Here is a 10223-nt window from a genome sequence, read left to right as displayed (position 1 = left end):
TAAGTCTTTCAAGAGCTCTTTGCCATGTTAACTAATTGGAATCTTTATGTTCCAAGGACTTCTCCATACCAGCTCCAGAAAGAAACAACAGGAGCTGCCTACCACCAGCATGACCTGGTTGTTGAATTTTCCAGGTGCAGATAACTAATTGTTGCTGGAAATGTCATGCTGAACCAGATAGATGGACAGACCATTGATTTGAACCAGCAAAAAGTCATTCTTATGTGCTGATTTCACCATCTGAAAATGTGCAGCATGTACAAAGAACACAGGAAGGAACAGGCAACAAGAATGCAAATGTTCAGAAAGGAATGTAAAAACAAAATCGCACCAAATTCAACAAGAATATCCTGTAATGCCGACACAACTCAAGTTATGGGAAAAGTGTTTTAAAAATAAATAGATAATATGCTGATTTCCAAGGGGTGTGTTGTGAAGGGTAGAGTAATTATCTCGCACTTGTAGTTGGCTCTGTAACGATGAGAAACGACTGCTTATGAGAGGCATGCTGTGGCAGCTAGATGAGAAGATCACTGGAGGAAAGAAAGGATTTAAGCCAAAAGTTGGCTTTGCCTATCTCTGAAGAATCCTCTCACAACACTTTCGCAATACAGCTACCCCAAATGGCCTGGTTACATTTTTGAATGAAATCCTAAAACAGGATACATCTGAAGTCACGCTAAGGTCTGCACCCTGCCAGTTGTTCCCTAGAGAGCTTAATGGAAGTACGTAGAGACATGGATAAATAAACTAGACTCTGAGTTTCCATCACTTAAGAACTGAAAATGCCCTTAGTTTTCCCTCCCAACATTACATTCCACGTAGCAATTGCCGTTGCCACACAAGGGAGATTTTATGCAATTGTAAATAGGAGCAAGTTAGATGGTTGGGAAGCAATTTCCCAACCAGTGTGTAACCCACACTAGGAAAAATGTTCAAGAGTTCCAGACGTGGAGGAAGGATTTGAATATCTGGCAGATCACCAGTGCTCGCTCATAGCTGGACAAAGACAGGCATCTCCACCTAAAAATCTACAGCACCCCTCCAGTCTCTCCAATTCAAGCCCATCACCCTATCCAGCAATATCCCTCCCATCTCCTAGCACAGTGCAGAGAAGGTGAATGAACTCGTGTGCCAGGATCTAGGAGCGAACACTCTGTCCACATTCTTGGATGCAAGGCTGGAATGTCAGGTCCTGTTCTGATGCCAGAGGCCACATTCCTTCAAGATGTTGCTCTCAAAAATGCCAAGATCCTCTCCAGAGAGAATGCAGGAGCATTGCTTCTGCCCAGGACAGAGGATTCCCAGTTAAAAACACAGGAGGGTGTTTTCAAAACATATATTAAATTGTCATTGTTGTTTTTGTGCTGAAAACTGTGAGAGAGCAGTTTGTGTTTACAACACACACTATCAAGAGGGAATTGCTGGAATGCTCGCCTCCACAAACCTCTCCCCCTCCCCCCATCTCAGTTTTAGGCCATAAGGAAGTTTCACCCAAATATTGAAATCCTCAGTCTGTCGGCCACATATTTTTTTCAGAATGTGTATCAAACATTGGTCATGCAAATCATGGTGCCAAACAGCAAGAAAGCAAAGGAAGGGAAGAAAATCACAGGCAGGTAGAAGCGAGGGATGTGTTGCTGGACAAAGTAGCTCAGCCACACCAGATTTAAAAAACATAGAACTGCAGAGTTGGAAGGGATCCCAAGGGTCATCTAGTCCAATCCTCTGCAATGCAGGAACTACAGCCAAAAATCCCTGACAAATGGCCACCCAACCTCTGCGTAACAACCTGCAATGAAGGAGAGTCCAGCACCTTCCAAAGAAGTCTGTTCTACTCTTACCATCAGAAACTTCTTCCTAATCCTTCTAGCCAAGTTCTCCTTTCTCCCACAATGGTCAATTGTTCTGTTTGTTTTGGGATGCCTGCCTTTTGAATCACACCCAGCTTCCCATGGCCTAAGAGAAGGATGGGGAACATGATGGGCAGGGCTGAAGCCAAATATGGGCAGGCACCCCTTTCTCTCCTTGCCACCCCCTCCCCCCTCCATACCACCCAGATGAAATTAGGGTGTGGGCTACATGAAATTAGCACGCAGGCTGCACCCCAGGCTGTCCACCCCGGTCTAAGATCATGGCTTCATCAGTAATTGGATGGATCCCCTAACCACTGATATTCCTTGCAGCTGGCTTTATGCTTCCTGAAGCCTAATTATACTATTGGAATGTGCCTTGGCCTGTAGCTGAGTTTCAAAGGTCACTTATGAGCCATATGAAGAAACAGTCACTTCCCTTTTCTTTTGATTGATTCATGTTTACCTTGCCTTCTGGACACGGCATCCAAAGCTTTTGGGTGGCAGTGCCCTTGGAACTGTTAGGGTAGGAGGCAGGGAGGCCAATCATAGGTGGAGCCAAAGCAAAAGACAGTCAGAGCCAACTGATTCTATCTCTGTCCCCATCTTCCTCCCTGCTGAGGTCTATAAGGGCAAAATTGACACCAGGGAGCAGAAGGTGGATGACTGTCAGGGTTCACCCACTTAGCAGGAACCAGATGAGGACTGATTGAGGGCAAACCAAGGTTGGCGAGGCAGTGCCCTCGTTCACCCTAATGGACCAGCCTCCACTGCAGATAATACATTAATTAAATATCAACCTAAAAAAAATATCTCTGACAATAGCAGGAATGAACCTGGCTAAAACCAGGCAAAATCAACTCCTGAAAGATACTTTTTTGATTCTTGTTTTAAACTCGGATGCTGTACAGAACTGTGCATAAATGTGACCAATTTGTTTGAATCACGCCATTCATTGCCCATCTGCTTCCCCCTAAAGCTGGCAGCTGTTTTCACATAACAAACAGGAGGAACACAAGAAACTGAAAAGAATGCAAGGAGGAGAAACTAGTCCTCAAAATTGTGGCCCATTAAATTTACTGCAGCAGAACACATTTTGCAAGAGGGGTTCCTTCTTTAGGAGCAATCTTGCACTTTCAAATGTTACAGAGTATCTGAAGCAACTTGCCCAAATGCTGCTGGCATAATGTAACCTGTGTCTAATAGATTGGGGGGGGGCATGTTATTCTTGCTATGCAGGAGTAAGAGATGGACAGACCAGCTTGTTTCCAGCATGTGACCTTTTCTCATGTGTTCAGGCATAAATCTGTACCATCCTGTCTCCACATCAATCTAAAACGCATGCACAAAAATATTATTCTTAACGAATTTTCACAAACTATTCTAAGTTTTGTATGCATTTTATTCTGTCATATACAGCTTTGCACACACCCTAAAATGTGCACTGTTGTATGCATTTTAACTAAAGATATGCATTTTTATTTGCATTTTGATACATTTTCTGAGCTGAGAACTGCATTGCAAAATTCTGAGAAGCTTAAAAACCGGTGATTGGACACTAGAAAGAGTATAGAAAATAGAAAATAAAAGTAGACAGTGGTTTACAAAATTATTTAAGTATGGAGAGAGAAATTGTGTGGCTCAGGATTACTCACAACACACTACGTGCCTGTGACCATATTCGGCACAACAATTACAATGGCAATAAATGAATTACTGTACCAAGATACAACATACTGTACTCTGAAGGAATTGTTCAAAATATGTGCAACTAAAGGGAAAGTATGCACACTGACTGAATAAAAAAACTGATAGCACAGAAAGACTGGATCATGCTGGCTTTTCACTCATATGGAAGGAATTAATTTTGGGTGCTCTTCCTAGTTTTCCCATATCCTTTAGAAAATGATGAAGTGACCAGGACTGCTTATCTTAGTGAATCAGCAGGCACACCATTGATGTATACAAAACCATAATGTTTTCTTACTAATGGAAAGCGGTGGTGCTTTTCTAGAGGTCATTTACAGCAGCTTCTTAAAGCAATGAATTCTCTCAGCCATGTGATCATGAATGAAAGTAATGAAGCTTCTTCTGGTGTTTCCAAAGAAATAAGGAAATGAAGGTCTCACTTCTTAAAATGGGGGTCATGTTTTTCTGTACACCCATGTTATAAATGTATAACATTAGCGCATGGGGAGCTGGAGAATTTGCCTGAAAACTCAAGCTTTCTTATATATAGGATTCTTAGTCTAACAAGGGTGTTTTTTTTCCTTGTTGTATTGGGGCCTTAGAGAACACTGACACCTAGTGGTCCCTTAAAGACCAACTAAGTTAGTTCTTGGTATGAGCTTTTGTGTGCATGCACACTTCGTCAGATACACTGTGTATCTGACGAAGTGTGCATGCACACGAAAGCTCATACCAAGAACTAACTTAGTTGGTCTTTAAGGTGCTACTAGAAAGAAAAAAAATTTTTTGTTTTGACTATGGCAGACCAACACGGCTACCTATCTGTAACTGAACCTAGTGGTCCCACAGCTTGCTTTGATTTAGATTATGATATCACAGAGTAACTTGATCTCAAACATGCATTTGGGGACCCAGTTTGGGGTAGCACTGTGGGTTAAACCACAGAGCCTAGGGCTTGCTGATCAGTAGGTTGGTGGTTCGAATCCCCACAACGGGGTGAGCTCCCGTTGCTCGGGCCTTGCTCCTGGAAGGTAAACGGTGTTTCCGTGCACTGCTCTGGATCATCAGAAGCAGCTTAGTCATGCTGGCCACATGACCCGGAAGCTGTACGATGGGTCCCTCGGCCAATAAAGCGAGATGAGCGCCACAACCCCAGAGTCGTCCATGACTGGACCTAATGGTCAGGGGTCCCTTTACCTTTTCTTTCTCTCTTTCTTTCTTTCTTTCTTTCTTTCTTTCTTTCTTTCTCAATATATTTATATAGTGGCAGTGCTGCTGTTGTGACCTACCTTAGATTACACTGCGACCTGGTAGTGGATCCACACCTACCAGCTGAAGACTAATGTGCTACATTGTAAGATAAGTCCGCTTACCCACAAGGCCTCCCCTCCTGCCAACAATGCAGGGCTTAGGGTCGGGATCTGATACCTGCTGGAGCATGAGCTTCGGCTCATGCTCCCGCCTTGAAATCCTGCTCTGCATCAGCCTGCCAAATTGGCCAATGGCAGGCTGGCGCAGAGGGCTGGGCTGTCCAGGGACGGGCTTGAGGGAACAATCAGGCTTCCCTCAGGACTGCTCCCAGGGGGATTTAAAACCAGCCACGCCAGCCCCCAAATGCCCAGCTCTTCTTCATCAGATCAAGATTGTTGGACTTCGTTGGATCAAGTTCAGCGCAAGACCAGGGGATTAGCAACGGGGTGAGCTCCCGTTGCTTGGTCCCCGCTCCTGCCAACCTAGCAGTTCGAAAGCACCTCAAAGTGCAAGTAGATAAATAGGTACCGCTCCAGTGGGAAGGTAAACAGCGTTTCCGTGCGCTGCTCTGGTTCGCCAGAATAGGCTTCGTCATGCTGGCCACATGACCCGGAAGCTGTACACCGGCTCCCTCAGCCAGTAAAACGAGATGAGCTCCACAACCCCAGTGTCGGCCACACACCAATAAAATCACAGTAAAAACATAATGGGGGGGGACCAATTTAAAATACAGGTTAAAATGCAATTTAAAATGCAGCCTCATTTTAAAATAGCCGATAAATCAAGACCATAAGGGGAGGGAAACATAAGGGTCAGACGAAGTCTAAACCAAAGAATAATAATGTGTCCCAGTGGTGGTATTGTTGCTGGTGTGTGTGTACAATATATATATGAAATGTAAATGAAAACTACAAAAAATAGTATTAATACGTCTCCAAATAAGTAACAGGGAAGAAAACAATCCAATGAAGTTGGCTGTCAAATAAATGCTAGTTGTCTGTTGTGGGGTAGGAAATGGAAGGGAGTATTGTGGAAGCAGATGTACCGTAGATGGCTGGAATCCTGAGCAGAATTCTGCACCACAACTTTTTGGTGCAGATCATATGTACCTTCGGACATCTGAAGGCAGCCCTGTTTAGGGAAGTTTTTAATGTTTGATATTTTATCGCTTCATTATTATTATTATTATTCTGTTGGGAGCCGCCCAGAATGGCTGGGGAAACCCAGCCAGATGGGTGGGGTATAAATAAAGATGATGATGATGATTTTAAAATTGCTAAGTATGTGATAGTAGTGCTTTAAATTTTTAACCCCCTGTTAAAACAGCAGGTGGCAGTGCAGTTATGATTTTCAGTTGGACACACATTGCCACACACTGCAAAATGCCAGGCATGAAATGAGTAGCCCTGGAAGTTTGTTTCCTATTTTAAAGACAGGAACAACTCAATATATCATTTAAAATTGATTAATAAATTATTTAACTGATTCACACCTTTGTTAGATATACTTTTAATTATATACACACATACTGAAACACTCTGATCCTTGGCTGCAGGTAGTCACCCACGATACACCAAGATGAGCAGGGCTAGTGGCCTGAGACAGCAGCTGAAGATGTGCATCCACATGTAGATTATGGGCTGGATGAGAAAGTGTATTTAAACCTACAAATTGCCATATGGGTGGAGATCACAGCTGGGGGACCTCCAGGACCAAACCAGTCATGTGTTGAGTTTATTATTAAAACATACGCTTGCTAGTTCAGCTATAAAGTGGGGATGAGGCAGCTAATTTTTTAACTCCAAAAAGAGTGTATGGGGAATGGGAGCGAAACCCAGTCATTTCCCTAACTTACCTCACTGCGCACCATCATGTTTGATGTGGCAGCAGGACACATGACTGTTAAGGAGAGAGCCTGTTTGCTGATGAGACAGAACATGTTAGCCTTATGTTTTCACTGTTTTGAATGTAATGCAAGAGCATGTGTTTGCCAATTTCTGTTTTAAGCATATTAGAGCTGTAATGTGGGTTACAGCCCAGGAGCTGCTTTCCACAACTTTCTTGTTCCCATCTTAAATAAACAAATAAGGAACAGAAAAACAAAGCCCATGTCTTTGTAACATAATAGAGTGTGCTGGTCTCCTCTCCACCATCCATGTATGGTCAGCAGGATTAATATTCTGGCCAAGGTAAGGCCTTGACGCGGGTGGTGCTGTGGGTTAAACCACAGAGCCCAGGACTTGCCAATCAGAAGGTCGGTGGTTCGAATCCCCGCGACGGGGTGAGCTCCTGTAGCTCGGTCCCTGGGCAAAGTGCAAGTAGATAAATAGGTACCGCTCCGGCGGGAAGGTAAACGGTGTTTCCATGTGCTGCTCTGGTTCGCCAGAAGCAGCTTAGTCATGCTGGCCACATGACCTGGAAGCTGTACGCCGGCTCCCTCGGCCAATAAAGCGAGATGAGCGCTGCAACGCCGGAGTCGGCCACAACTGGACCTAATGGTCAGTGGTCCCTTTACCTTTACCTTTTAAAGGCCTTGTGACATACAGGCTTGTATTCAATGCAGTGTTAAGCAGATTGTTCTGTCAGCCCAAGGAATTCTCCCCGTGCAATCGAATGATATCCCCCTCTGCTTTCCCTGTGTGGCCCCTAAATCTCTTCTGGGTTTCCCCATAACCCTCCGGAGCAGATGTAGGAATGGAACAGAGCAGTGGTTCCCAGTGGGCTAAGTACTGCAAACCCGTTTTTTTGAAAACCCAGGCCATAGAACCCCTTCTTTTGAAAACACTGATATCTCTGTGGTAGTTTTTGTTATGTGAATGATGCCACCATACCCTTCAACATGTCACAATGCAAAACTGGGACGTGTGTTTTCCGGGCCATGCTCCCATGTGAGCCACATGACCCATGCAAGAACACAGCCCCCCCTCCCAATGGGATATACTGGACAGTTGTTGAATATGTGCCACGGACCCCCTGGGTGGGTTACACAGACCCCCTGGGGTTTGTGGACCACTGGATGGGAACCACAGGTATAGTGTGTGTGCAGGGGTGAGGAATCCCACAGTGCTAGTGCTAATGTTTGCACTAGTGAAACTATTTTGTTGACTACTGCTCATACATACTGGTTTCTCCCCCCCCCCCCACCTCCTTTTTTAAGAGGACTGCTTCCCATATTACATGGCAGCCAAAACACTTGTCACTCTGCTTACAGGCACTGGAGTTCCACACAAATTCCAGATGTGCTGCATGCACCACTGTTAGCGCACCTGCTTAACAACTCTTCTGCATTATGAAACAGATGAGCAGTGACAACTGACAGCCAGTGACTTGAGGTACAGTGACTTGTGCATTGGCTTAGATAGATAGATAGATAGATAGATAGATAGATAGATAGACAGATAGCCCAAGACATGACACTGATGTTCACTGAAGTTCTGGGGCTGCCATATTTTGAAGAGCAAAAAAGAGGACACATTTGCCAACTTCTACCTTTAACTATGGATCACTATGACGACTCTCATTTTACATACCCATGAGAAAAAGACTGTGTTCTGGAAAAAGAGAACATATGGCAACCCTATCTACCTCACAGGGTTGTTGTGAAACTAAAATGCCACTCAGAACTCCTTAAAGGATGGACAAGATACAAGTATAGCACATTCACTGTCTCCTGGATATAGCAATACCCTTTTAGCAATCATATGAGGAAAGGAGACGTGTAAATCTATGCCTGCCTTTGAGCATGTCAAATTTTGAGCTGCAGAACTAAGCATGCCGGAGGGCACTGCTGGTCTGCAATGTTGTCGTTTTTCCTTTGAGGGAAGAGGACAAGGAGCAGGGGAGAAAGAGACATTTTATCTTTTCCACCGAATTATGCTCTAGTCTGCTAAACATAAAACAGAATCATGTGTGTAATTGGAAACGTAATGCTCAGCTAGCAGTCGGGACAATCAATGGCTTTGTCATCTATTTACCATGAAAATGCTTCAGAAATGTAAGATGAATTAATATTCAGACTACCTTGCAGCCTGGCCAACATTCCAGATGCATACAGAAATAGGCGCATAGGCAATGGCCACATGTAAAATCCCAGAGGAAAAGCCCTTTCATGCTTAGCACCATTACACCACACACCGCTCCCCTTATAAGGCAAACAAAAGAATGGTATGTAGGCTCCCGACCACAGGCTGTAATAATGTGCAGATGCTCTGCTCTTTTCCAGCTTCAGACCACATGCATCTGCTTATTTAATTCAGTTGCAGTAACAGTTATAGCCCTCAATTAATGTTCTTAATGTTCCTAGAATGCTTTCTCCAGAATCTGCTCTGTGTGAAATACTAACTGCCTGAATGCTTGAGTTTTTCTAACCCACATCCATCCTGGAAAAAATTCTGGGAACAAACAGGCTGACTAAATAAATAAATAAATAAATAACCCTCTGCCCCGAGGTGTTCAGAGCATAACTGTCCTCTGATGAAAGCTGCCTTGCCTGCCTAGCTCATTAAAGACAATTTGCTAAGAGAAAGTAGATTGTATAAATTAGATTGGTAGAAACCTGACCAAATATGAGCTTTTAAATACACTGCTAAGTCGCTGTTGCAACCATAAAGTGGGCCTGATTCAGGAAAATGCAACCAGTGCTGTGTGGCAGTGGCTGAAAACACAATCCTTTATTTTACTTTATTATCGCTAAAACGTTTATATTGCGGAATAAATGCTCTGACGAGGCAGCAGGCAAAAATGGCAAAAATAAAAACAATTTTAAACAGCAGTTTAGTCCTTTTAAAATTAGCAATGAAACAACAAAATTTTTGGGAGGCGTTTTCTGAACTAGGCAACATGACCAGCCAAACCCTCTGCAGGCGGCCTCCCATGTACATGGGGGAGCACCCTTCAACCACCCTTTAAATGCCCTGTCTACAATCTGTATCCAAAAACATCCACAACTAGAATTGTAGCTCTGAGGCCGGCTGGAAGGCACGGGGAAAAGCGGCGGCTGCTGTGCTACCCCACACGTCAGCTGTTAGGCAAGGAGGCTGAGCAGCCTAAAGAAAGCTGCACTGTGCCTCCAGTCTCTTCAGGGCTTCCTTTGCCCTCACTGATGCCCTCTTTGGGCTCCAGGGACAGTCTCCTTGCAAGCCACTAAGACTCCCCAGCTCTCTGCAGGAGTTGAACGTATTCATTTATTTCCTGGTGCCGCATATATATGCGGTCATGTGAGAGTTGATTGAGCCTGTACTTAGATCTGATTCTAGCACTCTTCCTGACTGGAAGTGCTAGTATTAATGCTACTGGCTGCAGTGCGGCTGGAACTAGCTAGTCATTGGAGGGGGCAGGCTCTGTGCCCACAAAGGAGGGATGATATGACCCAATTCGGGACATAGCATTATCTGGACATTGGATCCAACAAAGGCGAGTCATTGAGGGCAA

This window comes from Podarcis filfolensis, assembly GCF_964270895.1.
Source record: "Podarcis filfolensis genome assembly, chromosome: 5".
NCBI classification, from domain to species: Eukaryota; Metazoa; Chordata; class Lepidosauria; order Squamata; family Lacertidae; genus Podarcis; species Podarcis filfolensis.
This window is presented reverse-complemented; position numbering follows the sequence as displayed.